Consider the following 22,883-nt stretch of genomic DNA (forward strand, 5'->3'; position numbering starts at 1 on the left):
TTCCTTCCTTCCTTCCTTCCCTCTTTCCTTCCCTCCTTTCTTCTTTCCTTCTTTTTTTCTTTCTCTCTCTCTCTCTGTGTGAGTGTGTGTGTAGCTGAATGTGATTAATGACTTAATGTTACAAATATATTTCTTTAAAAATCATTATTAGGGGAGTAAAGGTCATCAAGCTAATGAACAAACACATTATTCTCAGTTAAGGTAATGTGCTGTAACTACTATGAGATCCTTCAAGACAATTGAGCATATTGAAATTGATTTAACTTGCAGAGGCGAAGGTAAAGTAGTTCTACTTATTCACTCTCTACATTTTTCAAACTGTCTATGATGAAAGACCAACTGGTATCTCTAATTGCACACCAATACTTTGTAAAATATAAACTAATGCACGGAAATTTTGCACTGATGTCAATTTGCTTGAAAGTGCTTAAATGCTTACTCTTGATTTCTATACTTCATCGTGGACAAGTAAGAAATTGTTCACCAAAGCACATTGGTCCATGAACCAGTTCTCACCTTTTCCTTTAGTATTTCTAAATTATCCAGAATGAGTTATATAGTCTCTACTTTCATACAACAGTGCAGAGCAATTTAAAATATTGTTTAAAATTAATTTTCTATATCCCTTGATACATTAAATTTATATTCTTCAGACAAATATTTCATCTTAAATTCCATATAGTATCCATTAATAGCAAAAAAGTCAATATGTTAATAATTTAGCAATTCTGTGTGCTTGAAATCATCCTATATATTTGAAATTTTTATATTGAAATGATGATTTTCAAAATAGAAAAATTTTATGCTTTATTTAGAAATGTAAATTATACTTTTATTTTCTCAAATTACAAAAGTATTTAATAATGATCGCTATTAAATTCTTCACATTTTTTATTATTTCTTTTGCTTCTCAAGTTTCAACAACCTGTAACTTTTACTTATTCTTAAATTTTATTTAGCTTTCAACAATTGCTACCAATTTATAAGATAGGAAAATAATTCAGTTAAAATATAAAATATCATTATGAATATTTCTAAGTAGAAATATTTGTCTGTATTAGTTATACCTGATAGTTTATCCCAAATACAAAAGATTAATCAATGTATAATACAATATAATAGTTCAGTGAAATTCTGTTGGATATCAGAAAACACTACAAGTGAGATCCATTATATCAGGGTAGGCTATATTTCTTAAATACTCATTGAGTAGAATAGTCTCACTGCCCTTTATCTGTGAGGGATACATTCCAAGACCTTCAGTGGATGCCTGAAATTGTGGATAGTACCAAACCATTTATACAGTAGTATGTTTTTTCAATCTGATGACAGACCACTACTAAGTATCTAATAGGCAAGTAGCATATATAGCATAGATATTCTTGGCAAAGGAATGGGTGGGGCAGGACAAGATAGAGTGCTCATTGATTTTTATCATGCTGCTTAGAATGACCTGTAGTTTAAACCTATGAATTGTTTATTTCTGGAATTTTTAAATTAATATTTTCTGACCATGGTTGATCAATGGTAACTGAAATCACAAAAAGCAAAGTCATGGATAACCGGGGGACCCTATAGTACATCATCCTGCTAATTTTATTAGAGTTGAGGTTTTGTTTTTTTAATGTACTAAAATGTTTAGAGTTAGTTAGACAAAGGAAACTACTTAAAATGTGAAGTTAGATAATCAAGAACATGTTTTATTTAAACAAAATTTGTTTTATTTTTATTTTTATAATAATAATTATACATATAGGGTATATGTGATATTTTCATATAATCATACAAGGTGTAATGATCAAATAGGAGTAATTGGGATATCCATCACCTCAAATAATTATCTTCTCTTTGTGTTGGAAACATTGCAAATTCACTTCACTAGTTATTTTAGAATTTATATACAATAAATTATTTTTAACTATGTTATCCCTATTATGCTATTAAACATTAAATATTTTTCCTTCTGTCTAACTACATTTTTACCCATGAACCAACCCCTGTTTATTCCTCCCACTACCCTTCCCAGCCTCTGGTAACAATCAGTCTACTCTCTACTTCAATATGTTTTAAAATATATAAGTAGAATGAAAATAGTTCCAGATTTGTGATCCAGACAAATAAGTTCCATGTCAGATATTCTTTCCATAAAATATTTTAGATTTAATTGAATAAGTTCTACATTAGTCTGTTTTAACGCTGCTGATAAAGACATACCTGAGACTGGGAAAAAAAAAAAAAAAAAGGAGGTTTAATTGGACTTACAGTTGTTCCACGTGGCTGGGGATACCTCAGAATCCTGGCAGAAGGTGAAACACACTTCCGTGGTGGTGGCAAGAGAAAAATGAGGAAGTTGCAAAAGCAGAAACCCCTGATAAAACCATCAGATCTCATAAGGCTTATTAAATACCACAAGAACAGTATGGGGGAAACTGCCCCCATGATTTAAATTATCTCCCACTGGATCCCTCCCACAATACATGGGAATTATGGGAGTACAATTCAAGATGAGATTTGGGTGGGGACACAGAGACAAACCGTATCATTCTGCCCTCTGCCCCTCCAAATCTCATGTCCTTATATTTCAAAATCAATCCTGCCTTCCCAGCCATCTCCCAAAGTCTTAACTCATTTCAACATTAACCCAGAAGTCCACAGTCCAAAGTCACATCTGAAACAAGGTAAGTTCCTTCCACCTATGAGCCCATAAAATCAAAAGCAAGCTAGTTATTTCCTAGATGCAACGGGGGTACAGGTATTGGGAAAATACAACCATTCCAAATGGGAGAAATTGTCCAAAACAAAGGGGTTACAGGGCCCCTGCAAGTCTGAAATCCAGCGCAGCAGTCAAATTTGAAAGTTCCAAAATGATGTCCTTTGACTCCAGGTCTCACATCCAGGTAAAGCTGGTGAAAGAGGCAGGTTCCCATAGTCTTGGGCAGCTCTGACCCTGTGGCTTTGCAAGGTAAAGCACCACTCCTGGCTGCTTTCACGGGCTGGCATTGAGTGTCTACAGCTTTTCCAGGCACACAGTACAAGCTATAGGTGGATCTACCATTCTGTGATCTGGAGGATGGTGGCCCTCTTCTCACAGCTCACTAGGTGGTGCCCCAGTAGGGACTCTGTGTGGGGGCTCCAACCCCACATTTCCCTTTCACACTGCCCTAGCAGAGGTTATCCATGAGGGCCTCACCCTTGCAGCAGACTTTTGCCTGGGCATCCAGGCATTTCTATACATCTTCTGAAATATAGGTGGAGGTCCCCAAACCTTAATTCTTGGCCTTTGTTCACCCGTAGGCTCAACACCACATGGAAGCTGCCAAGGTTTGGGGCTTGCACCCTCTGAAACCATGGCCCGAGCTGTACCTTAGCCCCTTTTAGCAACAGCTGGAGCAGTTGGGACACAGAGCACCAAGTCCCTAGGCTGCACACAGCATGGGGACCCTGGGCCCAGTCCAAGAAACCATTTTTTTTCTCCTAGGCTTCCAGGTCTATGATGGGAGGGGCTGCCATAAAGACCTATAACATGCCCTGGAGACATTTTCCCCATTGTCTTGGGGATTAACAATAAGTGCCTTGTTACTTATGCAAATTTCTGCAGCCAGCTTGAATTTCTCCTCAAAAAATGAGTTTTTGTTTTTGACTGCCTCATCAGGCTGCAAATTTTCTGAACTTTTTGGCTCTGTTTCCCTTTTAAAACAGAATTCTTTTAACAGCACCCAAATCACCTCTTCGATGCTTTACTGCTTAGAAATTTCTTCTGCCAGATACCCTAAAACATCCCTCTCAATTTCCACACATCTCTAGGGCAGGTGCGAAATGCCACAAGTTTTTTTTTTTTTTTTTTTTTTTTTTTTTTCTGCAACATAACAAGAGTCACCTTTGCCTCACTTCCCAACAAGTTCCTCATCTCCGTCGGATACCACCTCGTCCTGGGCCTTATTATTCATATCACTATCAGCATTTTTGTCAAAGCCATTCGACAAATCTCCAGGACGTTCCAAACTTTCTCACATTTTCCTGTCTTCTTTTGAGACCTCCAAACTGTCCCAGCCTCTGCCCGTTACCCAGTTCCAAAGTTGCTTCCACATTTTCGGTTATCTTTTCAGCAATGCCCCACTCTACTGGTACCAATTTACTGTATTAGTCCATTTTCATGATGCTGATAAAGACATACCCAAGACTGGGAAGAAAAGGAGGTTTAATTGGACTTACAGTTCCACATAGCTGAGGAGGTCTCCAATCATAGCGGGAGGCAAAAGGCACTTCTTACATGACAGTGGCAGGAGAGAAATGAGGAAATTACAAAAGCAGAAACCTCTGATAAAACCGTAAGATCTCGTGAAATTTACTGACTGCCATGAGAATAGTATGGGGGAACCGCCCCCATGATTCAAATTATCTCCTACCAGGTCCCTCCCAAAATACATCGGAATTATGGGAGTACAATACAAGATGAGATTTGTGTGGGGACACAGAGCCAAACCATATCGGGTGCTAAAAATTTTATTAGATTGTTAATTTTTAAAAACCACTGAAAAGAATTAAAGAAAATCTTTATTATTGATATGTTTATTAAACACATTTATTTTATAAATCATTTTGATATATAGTTTCCAATTATCTTGGATTCCAGCATTAATTCTAGTAAAAGGACTAAATTTCATGAGCTAGCTTTTGCCCTAACTCCTAAAAACTAACTATTTTATTCTTTCATTCAGGGTTCTTTCCATTCCCTATATAATACCATGTAAAAAATATATCTGAATTTTTAATTGGATCAAATTATATCCAAAAGAATGGATGACTGCTTGACTATAATATCTATGCATATGCCACATTTTTCCCATTAGTGGCATAGAACTATCATGAAGTTCTACTCAATATGTCCAATGTGGAATAAACAGTTGATGAAAGTAAGTCAGTCTGTGATCTTCACAGATGAATTTCTCCATTTTCAAAGTTTATTTTAGCCTACTTTAGCCCATTTACTTTAAAACTGTGGAAGTTGATGTTCCTGTTTCTTAAATACTGGTAGAGTTTAAGGCCCCTTAATTATCTGCTGGAGACCCTTTCCTCTGAAACTTCTTGCAGTCAAATCTGTGAACTATTAGATTTCTGCAGAAAAATTTTCTAATTAATATCTAGTTGCATATATCTCTAGTTTTCCTCATTATGTCTACCATACACTTGAATTTCTGAATTTCTACCATACACTTGAATTTCCCAAAGTTTGTTTCACAGAACTTTGGTTTTATATGTTTTATTGTTATAAAGAGCCAAATGAGTAAAACGTTCTTCTGAGAAACAATAAATTTGAAAAATACAAACTTATACTAAGTTTGATAGTCATATAACCATTTGTCAAAATTTGATGAAGGTACAATTGATGAGATATGTGTTCTGTGGAACAAAGGGTGGGAAGTGCTCTTATGTCTTTCTAGACCTGCCAAACAATATTCTAAATGCATTCTAGTTTCTAATGAAACTTATTTTGTAATATAGAATCCTTTTACATTTTTCTTTGAAAGATGTATGGTTGTTTTTTATAGGTGAAAGAGCATATGGGAACCTATCATGGAATATCTTACCATCTTAGGAATCATTTATTGTGGAAATATGGTAATACATATTCCCATATGTATTATGGAATACAGTTGGAATACAGTTCACGCGTACAGAGGAACATATATGTATATGTAATTATGTTAATATATATTACTTAATATATCATTTATAATGATTATCTTAAGATCTGGGATGAGCTTAATAATTTTGGCATGTATCAGTTAGACAATATAATTATCAGGAACAGTTATATAATAAATAAAAATATAGTCTTTTTGTATAGTTTTGGGTTTTCTTTATTTTTATTTGTACAAATTCATGAGGTTCATGTGGAATCTTGCAACTTGTATATAATATGCAGTGATTGAGTCAGATATTTGGGTGGCTATCATCTAGGTACAATACAACTTCGTTAACTATATTTATCCTACTTGGTTATCAAACATTGAATTTATTCCTTCTATCTCACTTATGTTTGTACCCTTTAACCCACTTCTCTTCACCCTCCCCCTCTTCCCCATTCACCCTTCCAAGTTTCTGTTTTCTATCTTCCCACCATCTACCTCATTTAATCAAATATCTTAGATCCCACATATAAGTGAAAAGATGCAATATTTGTCTATTTGTTCTTGTCTTATTTCACTTAAGATAATGACCTTCACTTTCATCAATGTTGCTGCAAACGACATGACTTAATTCTTTTTTATGATCACATAGAATTCCATTATGCATATTTTCTTTATTATTTTCTTTATCTGTTCATCTATTGATGGACACTTTCGCTAATTCCATATATTTTCTATTGTGAATAGTGCTGCAGTAACCACGTGAGCACAGGTAATCCTTGGATATATTGATTTCTTTTTCTTTTGGTAGATATCCTGTAGTGGAATTTCTCTGGAATGGTAATTCTATTTTTAGTTTTATAAGAAAGCTCCATACTGTTTTCTATAGTGGCTGTACTAGTACCCATTCCGACCAACAGCTTATAAGAGCTCCCATTTCTCCACATCTTTGCAAGCATCTGATACTATTTGTCTTTTTTTTTTTTTTTTGAGACTTAGTCTCGCTCTGTCGCCCAGGCTGGAGTGCAGTGGCACGATCTCTGCTTACTGCAAGCTCCTCCTCCCGGGTTCACGACATTCTCCTGCCTCAGCCTCCCGAATAGCTGGGCCTACAGGCACCCGCCACCACGCCCGGCTAATTTTTTGTATTTTTAGTAGAGACAGCGTTTCACCATGCTAGCCAGGATGGTTTCGATCTCCTGACCTCATGATCCACCTGCCTCAGCCTCCCAAAGTGCTGGGATTACAGGCATGAGCCACCGCGCCGGCCTCTATTTGTCTTTTTAACAGTAATAATTTCGATTGGGACAAGTGATATCTCATTTGAATTTTCATTTGTATTTCTCTGCTTATTAGTGATGTTGAAATTTTGTTCATATACCTGTTAGCAATTTGTATGTCTTCTTTTGAGAAATGTCTATTTGTGTCCTTTGCCCTTTTTTTAATGAAATGTTTCATGTTTTTCCTGTTGTGTTGTTTGAGTTCCTTTTGTATTCTGTTCTCTGTTGGATGAAGAGTTTGCAAATAAAGAATATACATTGAAAACCACTTCGAACACAGGTACTTAGTATGCTATGATTGTTGATGTGTTCTACTAAGTAATTAAAACATTATAGAAAAAAATGCTCACATTTAGCAAATTTGCTACTAAATCATTCTCACATTTTAATTCAGAAATATAAAAATGTGGCTAATAACACTACTACTACTAAGAAACATTTATTAAGTTATTTATATGAGCCATTCACAGCTATTTTACTTGGATTATCTCACCCTACAAAATTACATGAGAAATAGTAAAGACCAAAAATTTAATGAAGCACTCACTATAAAAAATTATTTAAATGTCTTACCTTTGAGAACTGTATACATTTTAGAAACTTAATTTAGAACTGTTAGCTATGATTCCACTTTGATTTAAATGGATATGAGAAACTACAATTTAGAACAAAAGAACATTGCTTAAATAAGAATGTATATTAAAACAATATGTAATATAAAATGCAAAATATATCCTTGCAAATATTATGAATGACTTATATACTCTTTGTCTTTTTAAAATAATGACATATAAAAGGATAGTTATATTATTTGCAATTCTATTTAGTTCTCTGTCAAACACGTTTATTAGAAGTTTATCCCTGAGAACATTAAATTACTTTAGTTTTTTTGTTTGTTTTTTAAATTTAGGGGTTATTTTCAACTACTAAGCTTTAAAAATCTAAGTGGCAGTATCACGAAATTTAATGGAGAGCTTACAATTTAGAATCAAGTCAATTATGCTTCTGGCAAAACAGTTGGATTTTAGCAAGATAAAATTATGTTATAAAATTTCATTTATTAAATTGTTCGCTAGCAATAAATTTAGGTTAGGTTCATAAAAAGTTAATGGATCTTCATTTTTAAATACTTCTAAGAATAAATGAGAGTTACTATATTTCAAAAACAGAATACGAGGAAATTTCATTCCTGCAAAGACCTTGACCTTTGTCTGTTGGTCAAATTCAAATCTTTTGTCGTTAGAGGCCCATAAAGTCAACCTAGTTAGTAATGGAAACACCCTAATCCTCAAGTGATTTTTTAGCTAAATCATGAGTATATCTCTACCTTTTAAGCAGTTGTAAATGTTCAAAATCCTAATCTAGAGAATAACACAAGTCAGTCTATTATTTAAATATAATCTTCAGAATAAAGAAACTGTTATAATGAATATTCAGATTTGGCTAGATATAAACAATAATTTATTAATTTTCTAGTCATTTTACATATATTATCCAGGAAGGTATAAATCACTTTTACTGTATTCACAAGAACGTTTCAACAGATTAACATTACTATAAATGCTTTTAGACATTAAGCAGTAACATTTTATCCACCCCTATTTCAGCTTAGTGTAGCATACACAGCCTGTACAACTACCTATCCCTCGAACTTCGTTTCTAGCCAGCGTTTACTTCAATTTATAAAACAATTAAATTAACACTATTAATTCATATCAAATTTTTACTAATACACATACTGTATTATTTGAATTACCCAATCTTAACCCAGTCTATTTTTTTTGTTGTTGTTTCTGCTCAGAACACCCTGCACACACTTCACTTACTGGTTCACATACTTATCTTTCCAGACATTATGCAGGCCTTAGTTACCTTCAAAAAAATCATAGATGGAGTTCAGGATTGGGCTCAATGCTGAATGCTCTTTCTCTCTATGCTTAGATGTGTCCACACCTTGTCTCAATTAAACAATTCTAGCATGCGTATTAAAATGATAAATTACAGCACTTGACAGATATGACACATTTAGCAATATGTATAAAAAATCATTTTGGATTTTTCACTCACAGTAGTCTGTGAGAAGCTTGCAGGTATAGAACATGTTTTAGTCATTTTATATACCTGCCTCTGGTTTCAACATATTCCTCTCATGTTCCAAGCACTTAATAAACGCTTGTTAAACTCAGCTGATATACAGACCATCTAACAAAAAAATTGATTAGTAATGAGGAATGGTTGAATACATCTCCTACTTTAAGGAATTAAAACTCCAGTGAATGTGTTTGTGTTAAAAGGCAGACATCAGCTATATTTAATCACTTAGCATTTGTGATATTCATACATATTTACATTAAATAATTAAGGTTTAGAGAAAACAGCCTTTTATTTTTAATAATTAAAAATAGAGGAAATTATTTATAATTTTAATGAATATTTCTTTTTTAAATATTTACTTTCTTAGGTTAAATAGTTACTTTTTGAAGCATTTCAAAAATAAAAAAATTGCTTATGCAGCACAAAAAGAAAAGTTGAGAATGAAAAATTGCTTAAGTTAGTGATATCTGACCTACATAAGCTTTGTGCTTCATGTGAAAAAGATGGGATGGCATAAAAGGTTTTATTTTATTCTCCAGAGATAGAGTGATCAAACTTACTATGTAATCCTATTTCACTTTGAATTTCCTTCTTATATATATATAGTTGAATGAGTTATACTTATCAACTGCTATAATTTATCATTCTGATGTGTATGTAAGAATGAAGTTTGATAGAGTGATTATTTAAGATTCTAATTATATGTAAAAGGTATTTTGCTATTTTTCACTCAAAGCTCATACAGAGTAGTAGTTGTTATAATTGATAGTGCAAAAATAGTGCTATAAAGGTACACTATAGGCTTGGTTTAGAAATTAACATGTTAATTTAATTTCCTCATTCTCAAAATTTAGTAAACTGATAACAAATAATTTTATAGTTATTATTTGATGCTAAACATTGTGGTACATCATAAAAAATTAAACTTGAAATGAATTCTTCCTTATTAAGATAATTATTCTCTTTATCATTTTTAGTATCAGAAAAAATTAAAAAATGTACAAATCAAACATTGCAATAGCAAAAATAAGCAGCCTCAATTATTTTAATTTGGTGGCTATATATTACACTGTGATAGATAAAATTTTTGGCATGAATAAAATAATAGGATCAAATTCCATTTTCTCAGTACTTGAAATAATAATTATCAGCTTTAACATTGATTTTTAGTTATTAACCTGGTATCACAAAGGACAAGATAGTTTGTAAAAGGTACTCAATATACCAAAAAAGTATAATTTCTTACACAGTATCATATGTTGATTTGATAGAGAATATTCTTCAGATTTTATATGTTCTTTTAATCATATATGTTCAAGTGAACTTTAATGCTAACAAGTGTGAGAAGTTGCTATTAAAATCCTAATTAATAGAACACCAGAAAAAAGAAGATCCCAAAAGTCTGTTTTTCTTTTGGTCATATGTTGAGGAGGAGTATAATTTTTGTTCTAGCAAAGTCATGATAACAGGCTAAAGTAAATGGGAAATTGATGATGTAAAATTAAAGGAATGCAAGAAACTGAGCAATAGTGATTAATAATACGTTTTGAAGGATATGATGCTTTCTTTTGTCAGGAAATGTGAATTGACCTGAAGGCACTGGTTGTGAGACTTTAGAATTATTCAGAAAAATAAATGTTGATTAGTTATTGTTCTTTTTATTTAATGATTACAGTAATGATGGTATTTCCAAGTATGTAGTAAAAATAATTGATGTTTCTTCTAAATAATTTTCTTTATATTCATTTGCATTTATAATAATTCCTTTACTACCTGTCATCTTTGAAGACACTTATCAATATTTTTGGTTCTTTCACTGTGCTTTCAGTTGAAGACTTTATTTCACATGTTACAAAGAGATCTCTGACAGTGTGCTCTTTTGGTCGTAACTGTCAAGCACAAGTCTTCACTCACTATGCTTTATACATTATTACATTGTGACTTTCCCTGTGGACAAACTATAGCATTTAATTTGCCTAGGGATATCTAAATAAATTTTTTAAAAATTATCATTCTCATCTATATTGGTTTTATATTGCTGCATAACAAACGACCACAATTTAGAGGATTAATACAACAGAAGTTTACAGTCTCTTAGTCTGAGCTGCAGTCAGCTAGGTTCTTAGCTCACGTCTTAAAAGGCTTCAGTCCAGGCGTTGGCAGCTCTGTGATTCACGTCTAAGGCTCAGGGTCCTCTTTCATCCATACTGAGTGCTGATAGAGTTTATTTTCTTGCAATTGTATTATTGAAGACTCTATTTTCTTGCTAGCTATTGACTGCAAAATTTTCTTACCTTTTAGAGGCTCCCTTTGGTTCCCATCCATGACTTTCTCAAAGACCATTCACAACATGACTTTCTTTCAGCAGAGCATGAATATATCTCTATATTTATCTCTGTCTTTAGTTGGCTGAAAATAGTTTTATACAGCATAATGTAGGCATAAGAGTGACTCTTCAATCACCTTTTATAGTATAGCTTTGCCTAATCAAAGCAACAACTATTATATTACCTCCATAATTCTACTTGCACTCATGGGGAAGGAATGAAAACCTTGGAGCCAATAGTGGAGTGAAAATCTTGGAGCCAATAGGCAATTATGCCTACCATATTATGTTGAATGACTTATTTAGATGATAATTCAAAACAAGTATGTAGAAGACAAAGAATAGAAGATTAAAATATGCATTTTATAATTCATCAACATAATAGACTTTGTTTTATCAAAAAATATATAGTCAATGTATTCTTCATGTTTTTCTTCAAACTTATTTTAGTAAATAATTTTTTGGGGCAAAAATAGCATATCTTTATATTTCCTCTTATAGGTTATAAACATTTCAATCATAATCCTATATTGTGCTTCAGATGGCTTTATTTGTCAAGATGGCTATATTTTAATATAAATCCATCTTTTAAATATGTATTTCTTCTTTACAAGACATATATGGTAATAGAAGAACCACAAATATGCTAACAGGGTGTGAAAAGACGTAACCTTTAATGCTGGCTTTGTGACTCAGACACTGTAAATTCTTCATAATGTGAAGTGGGAAATATAATAATGATTCTACAACATAATTTTTAAGATAAGGGGAGCAAATGATACAACTTCCACAGAGCAATACTTGGCATGTAGGCAGCATTTCATATATGTTAGCTATTATCTTTTCTGTTCTACCATATATTTTAAATATAATGAATATACACATGTATATTATAATGTTTGGACATGCCTTTTAATCTCTATTTTGTCAAAAGGAACAATATTCCAATATTTATTTTGTGTTTTTTAGAAGGTTGTTGAAATAAGCAAATGTATTTGGACTGAAGAATTTAAGAAGTAGCGCACCCTTAACTGGGGTTCCAGAAATCGGTGTTGCCAATGAGGTAAATCATTTTCAGCTTGAACCAGGGGAAGAAGTGACACTTATCACACATGCACACACACACACACACGCAAAGCTCTTCCAGTTGCAAAATTAAAACCCTCACAGAGGATAAGGGAGGTAGTTCACTGAAGAGCTGCAGCTCTGACATAAAGAGCAGTGCTAGAGACAGACCAATTGATTTAAAAAGAGGGCACAAGAGAAGAATGACAGGACTTACACAGAAATTAATTGAAAAAATACATACTAATTAGAGTCCCTTAAGTAACTGCATGAAGAAAAATGCATAAGAACTTTATTGATAATTATGAGGTCCCTGAAGCAAGCAAACATTTTGTACAGACATTACGGCTGTAAGAGATGATACCTAGAACCAAAAGTAACCCTTAGTTATAAACTATAACCGATTATTATTTTGGTAAGTTTAATTAAATATCATGTTTCATTCCATATTGACAAAGAAATAGACACTATGGACCAATCTGTATATACTTCATAGTTTTGTCAAGAACTTGCCCCATCTGAATATACTTCACTTATTGTCAAGAACTGTAAAGATTCAGAGTTTCATTCTGCTATAAAGACACATGCACACCTATGTTTACTGAAGTACTATTCACAATAGCAAAGACTTGGAACCAACCCAAATGGCCATCAATGATAGACTGGATAAAGAAAATGTGGCACACCATGGAATACTATTCAACCATAAGAAAGAATGAGTTCATGTCGTTTGCAGGGACATGGATGAAGCTGGAAGCCATCATTCTCAGCAAACTAACACAGGAACAGAAAACCAAACACCGCATGTTCTCACTCATAAGTGGGAGTTGTAAATGAGAACTCATGGACACAGGGAAGGGAACATCACACACTGGGGCCTGTGGAGGGGTAGGGGGCAAGGGCAGTGAGAGCATTAGAAGAAATACCTAACGCATGTGGGGCGTAAAACCTAGATGACAAGTTGATAGGTGCAGCAAACTACCGTGGCACATGTATACCTATGTAACAAACTTGCACAGACTTTAAGACATTTTATATTTTTATCACTCCTTAAAGTACTTTCATGGCTTTCCCTCACAGGGTGCGCCATTTTTCATTTCTTTTCTCCTTATATATCTTTATTCTATAAATTCCTTGTGTAAGTCCTCCTGCTTTTTATTTCTAGATATTAGAATGGCATAGTGCTCAGTTTTGGCTCTCATCTGTACCTACATTCATGTTCTACATGGCACAATCTACACCAGTCTCTAAAATAATTATAGCTACTCTGAGGTTATCTTTCATTTAGCTATCTCCATGGACATAGAAAACCTCAGAGTCATTCAAAATAAGTTCTTATTGTTCAAGCTTCTGAAGGGATTGGCTGTTATTCGGGTGATCTTGTATGGACTCACTCATGTTTCTGCCTGAGGATAATCCACTTGCCCTCTTATAGGACAATATCTCATCTACTAGCACAATTATTTTAAGCATGTTCTCATGCCTATAGCAGAAGTGCAAACATGGGAAAATGAAAATGCACCCTTTATCAAGTTCTGATTAATTCAGTCTACTAACGTCTTATTGGCTCAAGCAAGTCGCAAACAAGAGAAGGATGCAACCACAAAGGCATGACAAGGCTATATGGCCAAAGGCATGTATAAGGACAGGATGGAATAAAGAAATGGTGACTTTTTTTGCAATCAACTTGCTATAACTACCTACCTTATTTTCCAATTCGATGCCTTTCCTGAATTCCAAATTGTCTCACCTCCATGTCTTTCTCAATAAATGGCAGCACCATGTGTTTAATTGCTCACTTCCAAAAACATTGGGATCTTCTTTTGTTTTAACAGCTTATATCCAATTCATCAGAAAATATTAAATCAAAATATATTTTTAATCTTACCACTTCTAATGGTCTTTACCACTAACACTCTACTCCTAGCTACTATCATCTCATTCCTGGACCAAACTAGACTGCTACACTAGACTCCTAACAAGTTCCCTAGCTTTCTCTCTTGCCTTTTTACCACTGCATTTTCTCTAATAATAGTCATCTCTTAACACTTCCCTACTCAAAACCATTATATTCCTCTGCTCCTTTAAGCCTTTGAGACATATGCTTATTTAAATATTTACTCTTGCATCTCCAGGATGGGACACTTTTTCTTCCCAGTCCAAAACATGATATAGCAATAATATATGTGTACCAAGCAGCAGAAAAGATGAAGGGAAGAAAGACAGGACAAATACTTTCCTAAGGAAGATTCCTAGAAGCTGTGTTATGACACTTACACTTGTATCAAATTGGCCAGATTATAACCACATGAAACTGGGTTACATTGGGTGCTGGGGAATGTAGTCTTTATTTTGAGTGTTAATGTCCCACCAAACAATCTATTGCTGTGATTGAAAGGGATGGAGACTAATAGGAGACAACTGGCAGTCTCTGCCACAGTGTCAGAATAAGAAACAGCAAATATTCTTGAGTACTATCTTTTCATAAAGATGAAAATACTCTAGTTCTTCTAGTAAAAATGGCATGGAATACAGTCCTGTCTATCTATTAATGTATTCCAAAACATATAATAAGCACCAATCCTGTTTTGGCCATTATGTTTTGTGTCAGAAAAACCTTTAATAGTTATTTTGGTAGAGAAAAAAATAAAAGCAACTAATATTCTAACAGCTTTCAAGAGGAATTCATATCATTTTTTATTTTGACATAAAACAATTCTGTAGATAGTGGCTTACAGATAATAGTGTACTAGAGCCAACTCAGATGTGGTCAAAAGAACAAACTGTGTAGTTGACCTTTTTCCCAGCTACATTCAGAATCTTCATGTTGCTACCTTGAAATCAGGTATGTTGGCAGTGTTACTTTAGAGAAATCAGCAAATTTTAAAAAAGTGTTTTTTCCTTATCAGTGTGTTACTTACTTTTTCAAATTCCAGTATGTTTATAAAGACTCATGTTTCACTAAACAGCGTACTTGTTGAAATTAATGTGAGCGACATTATGTTTCTACACTTGATACAGTGTGAGATGCTTTAATTTGCCACAGTAGAATGATTGGATATTTAGCTGACTCATTACAGAAAGTGATTATCTAATTTCCTGATGTTGAGTATAAAAAGAGTTAGACATTGTACATACATCAGTGTTTGAAAATATTTCAAATTTCTCCTTTGAGAAAGTATATTTACTCCTTTACTATAAAGGATATTACAAAGGATACTAAGGAACACCAGATGAATAGATGGATTAGACAATAGATGGAATAGATGAGGGGAAGCGCACAGAGCTTCCAGAGCATCTCTGGGTTTGCCACTCTCGAGGAAGCTTCATGTTTTCAGCTATACAGAAGCTCTAGCAATTTTGTTTTTATTATTTATTTATTTATTTATTTCTGAGATGGAGTCTTGCTCTGTCACCCAGGCTGGAGTGCAGTGGCAGGACCTTGGCTCACTGCAAGCTCCACCTCCCAGGTTCACACCATTCTTGCCTCAGCTTCCCGAGTAGCTGGGACTACAGGCACCTGCCACCACGCCTGGCTAATTTTTTTGTTGTTTTTTAGTAGACAGGGGGTTTCACCATGTTAGCCAGGATGGTCTCGATCTCCTGACCTTGTGATCCACCGGCCTCGGCCTCCCAAAGTGCTGGGATTACAGGCATGAGTGCCCGGACCGTTTTGTTTTTATTTATTCTTTCACATAGAGTCAGTTGTTAAACACTTACCAGCCCAAGGTAGTAGATGCAGGCTGATTGAAACTAAGGCCTCATTCTGTACACCCTGCACTCCTTTCTCTCTTACATTCATGTAAATCAGGGCTTTCCAGACTTTAGTGTTTATAAGAACTATCTGGTGATCTGGCTAAACTGCCGATTCTTATTTTACACATCTAGATTGGGGCTCAGGAGCCTGCATTTCTACAAAATCTCATATGATACCAGTCTTTCCATCCCACATACTGCAAACCACTTAATGCAAAGTCTTGTATATTTTGCTCAAAATTTGCAATGTATGTTTAGTCATCACGTTATTCCAAAATATCATCAGTAAGACATATTTTAGTCGCTTCAATAAAAGTTGTAATTATTGCAGCTAAACTATCCTACTCTTTCTTAAGTAGTGTGGATTAATTTGATGTCATTTTTTTTTTTTTTTTCAGTTAGAAATAGAAATCTGCTCTAAAGGAGGTTTCTGCACTCCACTCATCAGCCTCACTTTTTATTATTAGGAAATATTCCCATTCTTGACAACTGTAAAGTTATGTAATACTCCCAATTGTTTACTTCCGAAGAAACTCAGTTATAACTTTTTCTAGTGAGCACATTGTAAAATGACTGAGTCTACTATGCCAGCTTCAATTGTAGTGATTCCTTTAGTTAATTTGGCAGTGGCCATTAGGTCTTAATCTGGGGAATAAGGAGTGGTGTTGGTGCTGAGCATGAAGTTCTTTATACTTAAATTATTACAAGTTCAAATCTTTTAATATGAATTTTTAAAATGTATCTTGAGAGTCATATATATATATATATATATATTATTTTTTTTTTTTTTTTTTTTTTGAGACCGTGTCTCGCTCTGTCATCCAGGCTGAAGTGCAGTGGCACGATCTCAGCTCACTACAGCCTCTGCCTCCCGGGTTCATGCCATTCTCCTGCCTCAGCCTCCCAAGTAGTTGAGACTACAGGCACCCGCCGCCACGCCTGGCTAATTTTTTGTAGTTTTTAGTAGAGACAGGGTTTGACTGTGTTAGCCAGGATGGTCTCAATCTTCTGACTTCGTGATCCGCTCGCCTTGGCCTCCCAAAGTGCTGGAATTACAGGTGTGAGCCACCGCACTGGGCTGTGTCTCACATATTTTTAAGAAAACAAACAGCTTAGATTTGAACTATATTCTCTAATGACTTCTTCATGGGCATGAACTTGTTTTAAAAAAATAATATTTAACAACACAACCAGATATTAATTTCATAATCTTAAAATTAAATTTTTACACTTGCTTTTTCTTTCCTTCTGCTGTTGCTTCTCATGAAATCTCTTCGTCCCTGGATTCACTACCAGCATGTAGGATACTCATGTAATACATTTCTCTTCATTTGAATAAATGCAACTTCTGATATATTTATTTACTATAGAAAATAGTAAGTATTTTCATTCATGTTAGACAAAGAATTGGAGGCTTAAATAGTGACACACTCTGTGTATGAATTAATTACTTTATTTCTCCTTTAGTTTATTATTGACACTATAAAATAATAGCAAAAGTATAAAATCAAGAGATGTAAAACGGTTAATTTATAAACTAATTCCTATATATTATTATAATTAAATATTTTAGGAAATACACTTAGAGACAAACAGTAGGTATAAACGCTTTTAAACAATTATAATATCTGGGTATTTTCATATTCAAAATCTGAGTAGTTTCAATAGTTTTATGGATGTGTAATATATTCTGATTTGTATTTGTTGGCTCCCTTTATTAGTATGACTGAACATTGTACTTCTAATATTATTCATCACCATAAAGTAATGATTCAAGGCTAATACAAAGTGAGAATAATTGTTTTAGTTGGTGGTCAGGGTAGTACAACTCAGAGTTGCAACATTTCAGCTTATGATAAATCAAATATGCTCAAATATAAAACTGAAAAAAGCATTATTTTGTCTTTACTTTTCTATAAAATTTTATATTTTTAGCTCTTCATAGTTGTCATGATGTGCTTATAGAAATATCATCAGATATGCTCTTTTAATTTTCAGTACAGTAAAAGTTTTCATTTTATAACTTTAATACAAAACTAAACAAACAAATTAAAAACAAGCGAAGAATCAGAGATCCAAAAATGAGGCCAGTCTTTATTATATGTAAGTAACAGAGCTGGGATCCAACACCTAGTCTCAATGTCTAGCTTCATTACTTTTTCAATATGTATTGAAAAACTTAAACATCCGATTTCACATTTACATAGTCTAAGGTAGTATTATTGTTTATTATCTGGAGCACTAAAAAACTGTATCATGTCTCTTGTCCTATAAATCTTCTTGGTACTTCCACTTAAGTGCATGACCATATGTGAATTGAGAAATAAGGAACACTTGTCCTCGCCTTTTCAGCATTGTCCTCCATTCTTTTACTTGCTTTCTAGAATCTAACCTTCTTTAACTACTCATTATTTTCCAACTGTGTTGGTATAATGCTTTCACCCAATTGTTATAATAAATTTTAGTTGAATAAATACTTAAATTAGTGAATGAATGCCAAGTGTGATTCATGTTGACCTTAATATTGTGTTTCTAGAAAATAAATATAATCTAAATTGTTGTAATTTAAAAAATTACTAAAAGTTTTAGATAAAGTAGAATTTCCAGAATTTCCAACAATTTTTATTTTTATATATTTCTTTTTTGTTTCGTTTTGGTTTTTTTGTTTTGAGATGAAGTCTCGCTCTGTTGCGCAGGCTGGAGTGCAGTGGCGTGATCTCAGCTCACTTCAAGCTCTGCCTCCCGGGTTCATGCCATTCTCCTGCCTCAGCCTCCCGAGTAGCTGGGACTACAGGTGCCCGCCGCCACGCCCTGCTAATTTTTTTTGTTTTTATAGTAGAGACAAGGTTTCAGCGTGTTAGCCAGGATGGTCTCGAACTCTTGACCTCGTGATCCGCCCGCCTCGGCCTCCCAAAGTGCTGGGATTATAGGCGTGAGCCACCGCGCCTGGCCATTTTTATATATTTCATTTTGAAAAGAAATGAGAAAGCTGTCTCTGTTTTAGGCATATAAAACTTCAATTATGTCTTTCCTTCTTTGACAGATGATGGACTCCATTACTTAATGTTGTAAGACCTAAATCCACACTTAAAACTCATAGTAGAATTTAATAGCGTTAGACTAGCTTAAGGAGGTGATGACTGATTTATATACATTCCAAAGATTGGTTAGAACATATGTGCCATTTACATAATGGGCAAAGAAGCTGGCCGCGCCACCCTAATCTTTTATTATGCAGATGGGTTCTATACCTGGCCAGTACCATACTGTCTGTTCCTTACTATACATGTGGTTGACAAAAAAATAAAGAAGATGGAGCCTCCATGTTGAACATGCCTGGCCCCTGGTTAGCCATTTCCTTTTGGCATAGTTGCTGACATTCAACCATGCATGCTTCCAGCTTATCTGTATCTGTAGCTCAATTTTTTGGGCTGCTTTCTGTTAGCAAAGAAATGATTTCACAGCTGATTTTCATTATAAGGGAAAGCTTACCAAGGACTCTCTTATCCTCACTAATTGTCTAAATAATTTCTTTTTTGCTTCTGTATCACAGACACGTTGAAAATGTGCAGCATGGCACTGAGAAAGTTATAGACACTCAGATCAGACTGAGGATACTAAAAATATTTTTGTGTTCTAAACAGTGATGTCAATGTGGATGTTTGCAAGTCTAGATTGGTAAATAACATGGAAAGACATAATATCTAATTGTAGAGGAACAGGTCATGTCAGGCACAGGGGAAAATTGAAGTGAAATATTATATCTGGAAGAAAAGTCTTGTAACTACATGTTAGGATCAGATATAGTAGTGGCACATAAACTGTCACAGCCAGGACATAAGTTTCAGTTCTTTTTTTTTTTTTTTTTTTTTTTTTGAGACAGAATCTCGCTCTGTCACCAGACTGGAGTGCGCTGGCTCGATCTCGGCTCACTGCAACCTCCAACTCCCTGGTTCCAGCGATTCTCCTGCCTCTGCCTCCCAAGTAGCTGGGGTTACAGGCGTACAGCACCATGCCCAGCTAATTTTTGTGTTTTTAGTAGAGAGGGGGGTTTCACCATGTTGGCCAGGATGGTCTTGATCTCTTGACTTCGTTATCCACCCACCTCGGCCTACTAAAGTGCTGAGATTACAGGCGTGAGCCACCACACTCAGCCAAGTTTCAGTTCTTTATAGGAGCTGAGTGCAGTGGAGTGATGCTATAGCAGAAAGAAAAATTGGCAGAATTGAGAAAGAAAAAGGAAAACACAGTTTTAAATTTAAATTTAAAAAGTCAGTTTGTTTTGTCAGCTAACTTGTCCTGATGTCCCCAGCCAATCCCTGTGGATAGGAAAACTGAACTATCATGGCTACCGTACAGGATCAATCTCAGTCCTGGTTTAGATAATGTGGGATGAAAACAGACCTATGCATTGATTTAGCTCATATCTGGATTTTGTGCTTTTCTTTTAGTTTTATATTTACATTATTGATCTGTGCTCTGGTTCTGAGAACTGAGTTCCTGTTCTACTGGGTGAGGAAGTTCTGTCCTATACCTAGTCTTATCTCCTTAAGCCAAACACTTGTACTCATGCACTCATTTTTAAATAATGCCTTTTCTAGTGTCTATTTACCTCTCAGCATTGATTCTTTACAATTCGGGGCTTCCATAATCTCTTGATGTGATCTAGAGCTCTAGTGTCAAATTCAGATATTGGGCTTTCTTAGTTTGGTCCACCCACTACTCATGAAATTCATGTATCCATCTGTAGTATATCTCTATGTGGTATTTATAATATTAAAGTAAAGAGCTTGATATTTTAGCAAAAGATGGACTTTTAAATGTAATAATTTTCCATCAAAATCTTGTCCCAAGTTTTTTAGTTTGCTATAAAAAATAAAATTGATTAGTCATAATAAAGAAGGTCATAGAGAGAAGGCAAAAAACTTGGAAAAATGAAAAAGGTTGTTTTTCTCACTTTGCTCTGTGGAGTCTGAGTTAGTTGCAGAGTATCCTATCCGTATCAGAAAGAGAGATATTTGAAAGTTTTCTAAATTGAGAAGATTGAAGAAAACGGTAAAAAAAAAAATACACAAAATTTGAAAGAATTAAAGAAGACTATGTTGACTTTAGTATACCATTTTTTTGCCCCATTGAATTACAACTTCACATGCACTTAAAAAAAAATAAACTGGACAATTTTTTTTTTTTTTTTTTTTTTTTTTTGAGACGGAGTCTTGCTCTGTAGCCCTGGCTGGAGTGCAGTGGCCGGATCTCAGCTCACTGCAAGCTCCGCCTCCCGGGTTTGCGCCATTCTCCTGCCTCAGCCTCCTGAGTAGCTGGGACTACAGGCGCCCGCCACCTCGCCCGGCTAGTTTTTTGTATTTTTAGTAGAGACGGGGTTTCACCGTGTTAGCCAGGATGGTCTCGATCTCCTGACCTCGTGATCCGCCCGTCTCGGCCTCCCAAAGTGCTGGGATTACAGGCTTGAGCCACCGCGCCCGGCCCTGGACAATTTTTAAGACTCAGTGGATCATCATTTGTTATAGATGATAGATAGTATCGTCTCTTAGGAATGACAATAGCTGTGAAAACCAATGTTCTAGACATCGATTTTAGTTTATGAGTATTTATTCCATCAGGGAGAAGCTGGAGATTATTGATTTTGACATGTGGAGAGGGAGAAGGGAAGATCACTAACAGACAAAAGATTAATAAAAATTAGAAGACTTGCTGAGAAATCAGGAATATTCTCTAGAAAGATGATCAGATTTAAGGAAATTTTTCTCTCAAGTATAAGAGCAGCAGTATGAAAAATATAAAAAGTAAATTACACTTATGGTATCTGTGAAAATTTTAACTGTAACATTTGAGCATAATAGGTGCTGATTAGACATCAAATTTATCTGCAGAAGTATTTGCCCAGACTGTACCCAAATTAATTTATGTATACACTTTTAAAATTCAAAGGATTTCTAAGAAGAAAGTATATAATTTACCTTTTAATTTTTGTATAGAACCATAAAAACTGTCAAGTGAATCAGGAAAGTGTTAGATCATAGAGAATTGAGGTCACTAAAGCTAAGGTTATTTTCACCTTTTAATTTCCTGACAGGTCTCTGGCTCAAGGATCAAAAACTGACATGAAACATTAGTGTGTTTAAATTAATGTTCCCAATATACCCCAGCAATTTCTATAAGGGAAGCATTTTTGGATACCAGATTAAAGTTATTTAAACTAGTATTTAGATAATGGGTTTTTTTTTTTTTAACTTACAGCTAAACAATAGAAATCTCAAAGTAAATCCAGATTTAAGGATTCTTTTACTTTTAGTGATTACAAGTAAGAAACTTTTTATGTCTTAATAAGGAAGGTGATATTAACTTTAATAGTATATCCCCCATGCTTTCTTTAAAAAAGAATAAATTAAAGTTAAGGAGAAAAAACCTCTGTGTCTCATCATTTTGCTTGGACTTCAGAATTTCAGTTGTGTGATCAGTATGAGATTTAGGTCACACTCTGTTATAGAGGCCCTGAACATTAATTTCATTTGAATCCACTCTTAAATTTACTTTCATGTATGAAATTATTTGTGCTTCCTACTGTTTCTCTCTGTCTCTCCATTATCATGAATGAGACATTGATAATCAATGAGCTAGTGACTCTGGTTATTAAAAAAATGATGAATTATCCAAATATGGGCTTATAAATATGCCTAGCTTCATAAAATGGGAGGCATGTCTAATTCATTA

General features: G+C 34.3%; 1 protein-coding gene across 5 annotated transcripts in view; it reads left to right on the forward strand.

The window, feature by feature from the left end:
• CSMD3 (CUB and Sushi multiple domains 3) overlaps positions 1-22,883 on the forward strand; it is a 1,234,985-nt gene that overhangs the window by 176,402 nt on the left and 1,035,700 nt on the right. The window lies entirely within an intron of this gene.

Source organism: Macaca thibetana, chromosome 8 (assembly GCF_024542745.1).
Source record: "Macaca thibetana thibetana isolate TM-01 chromosome 8, ASM2454274v1, whole genome shotgun sequence".
NCBI lineage: Eukaryota > Metazoa > Chordata > Mammalia > Primates > Cercopithecidae > Macaca > Macaca thibetana.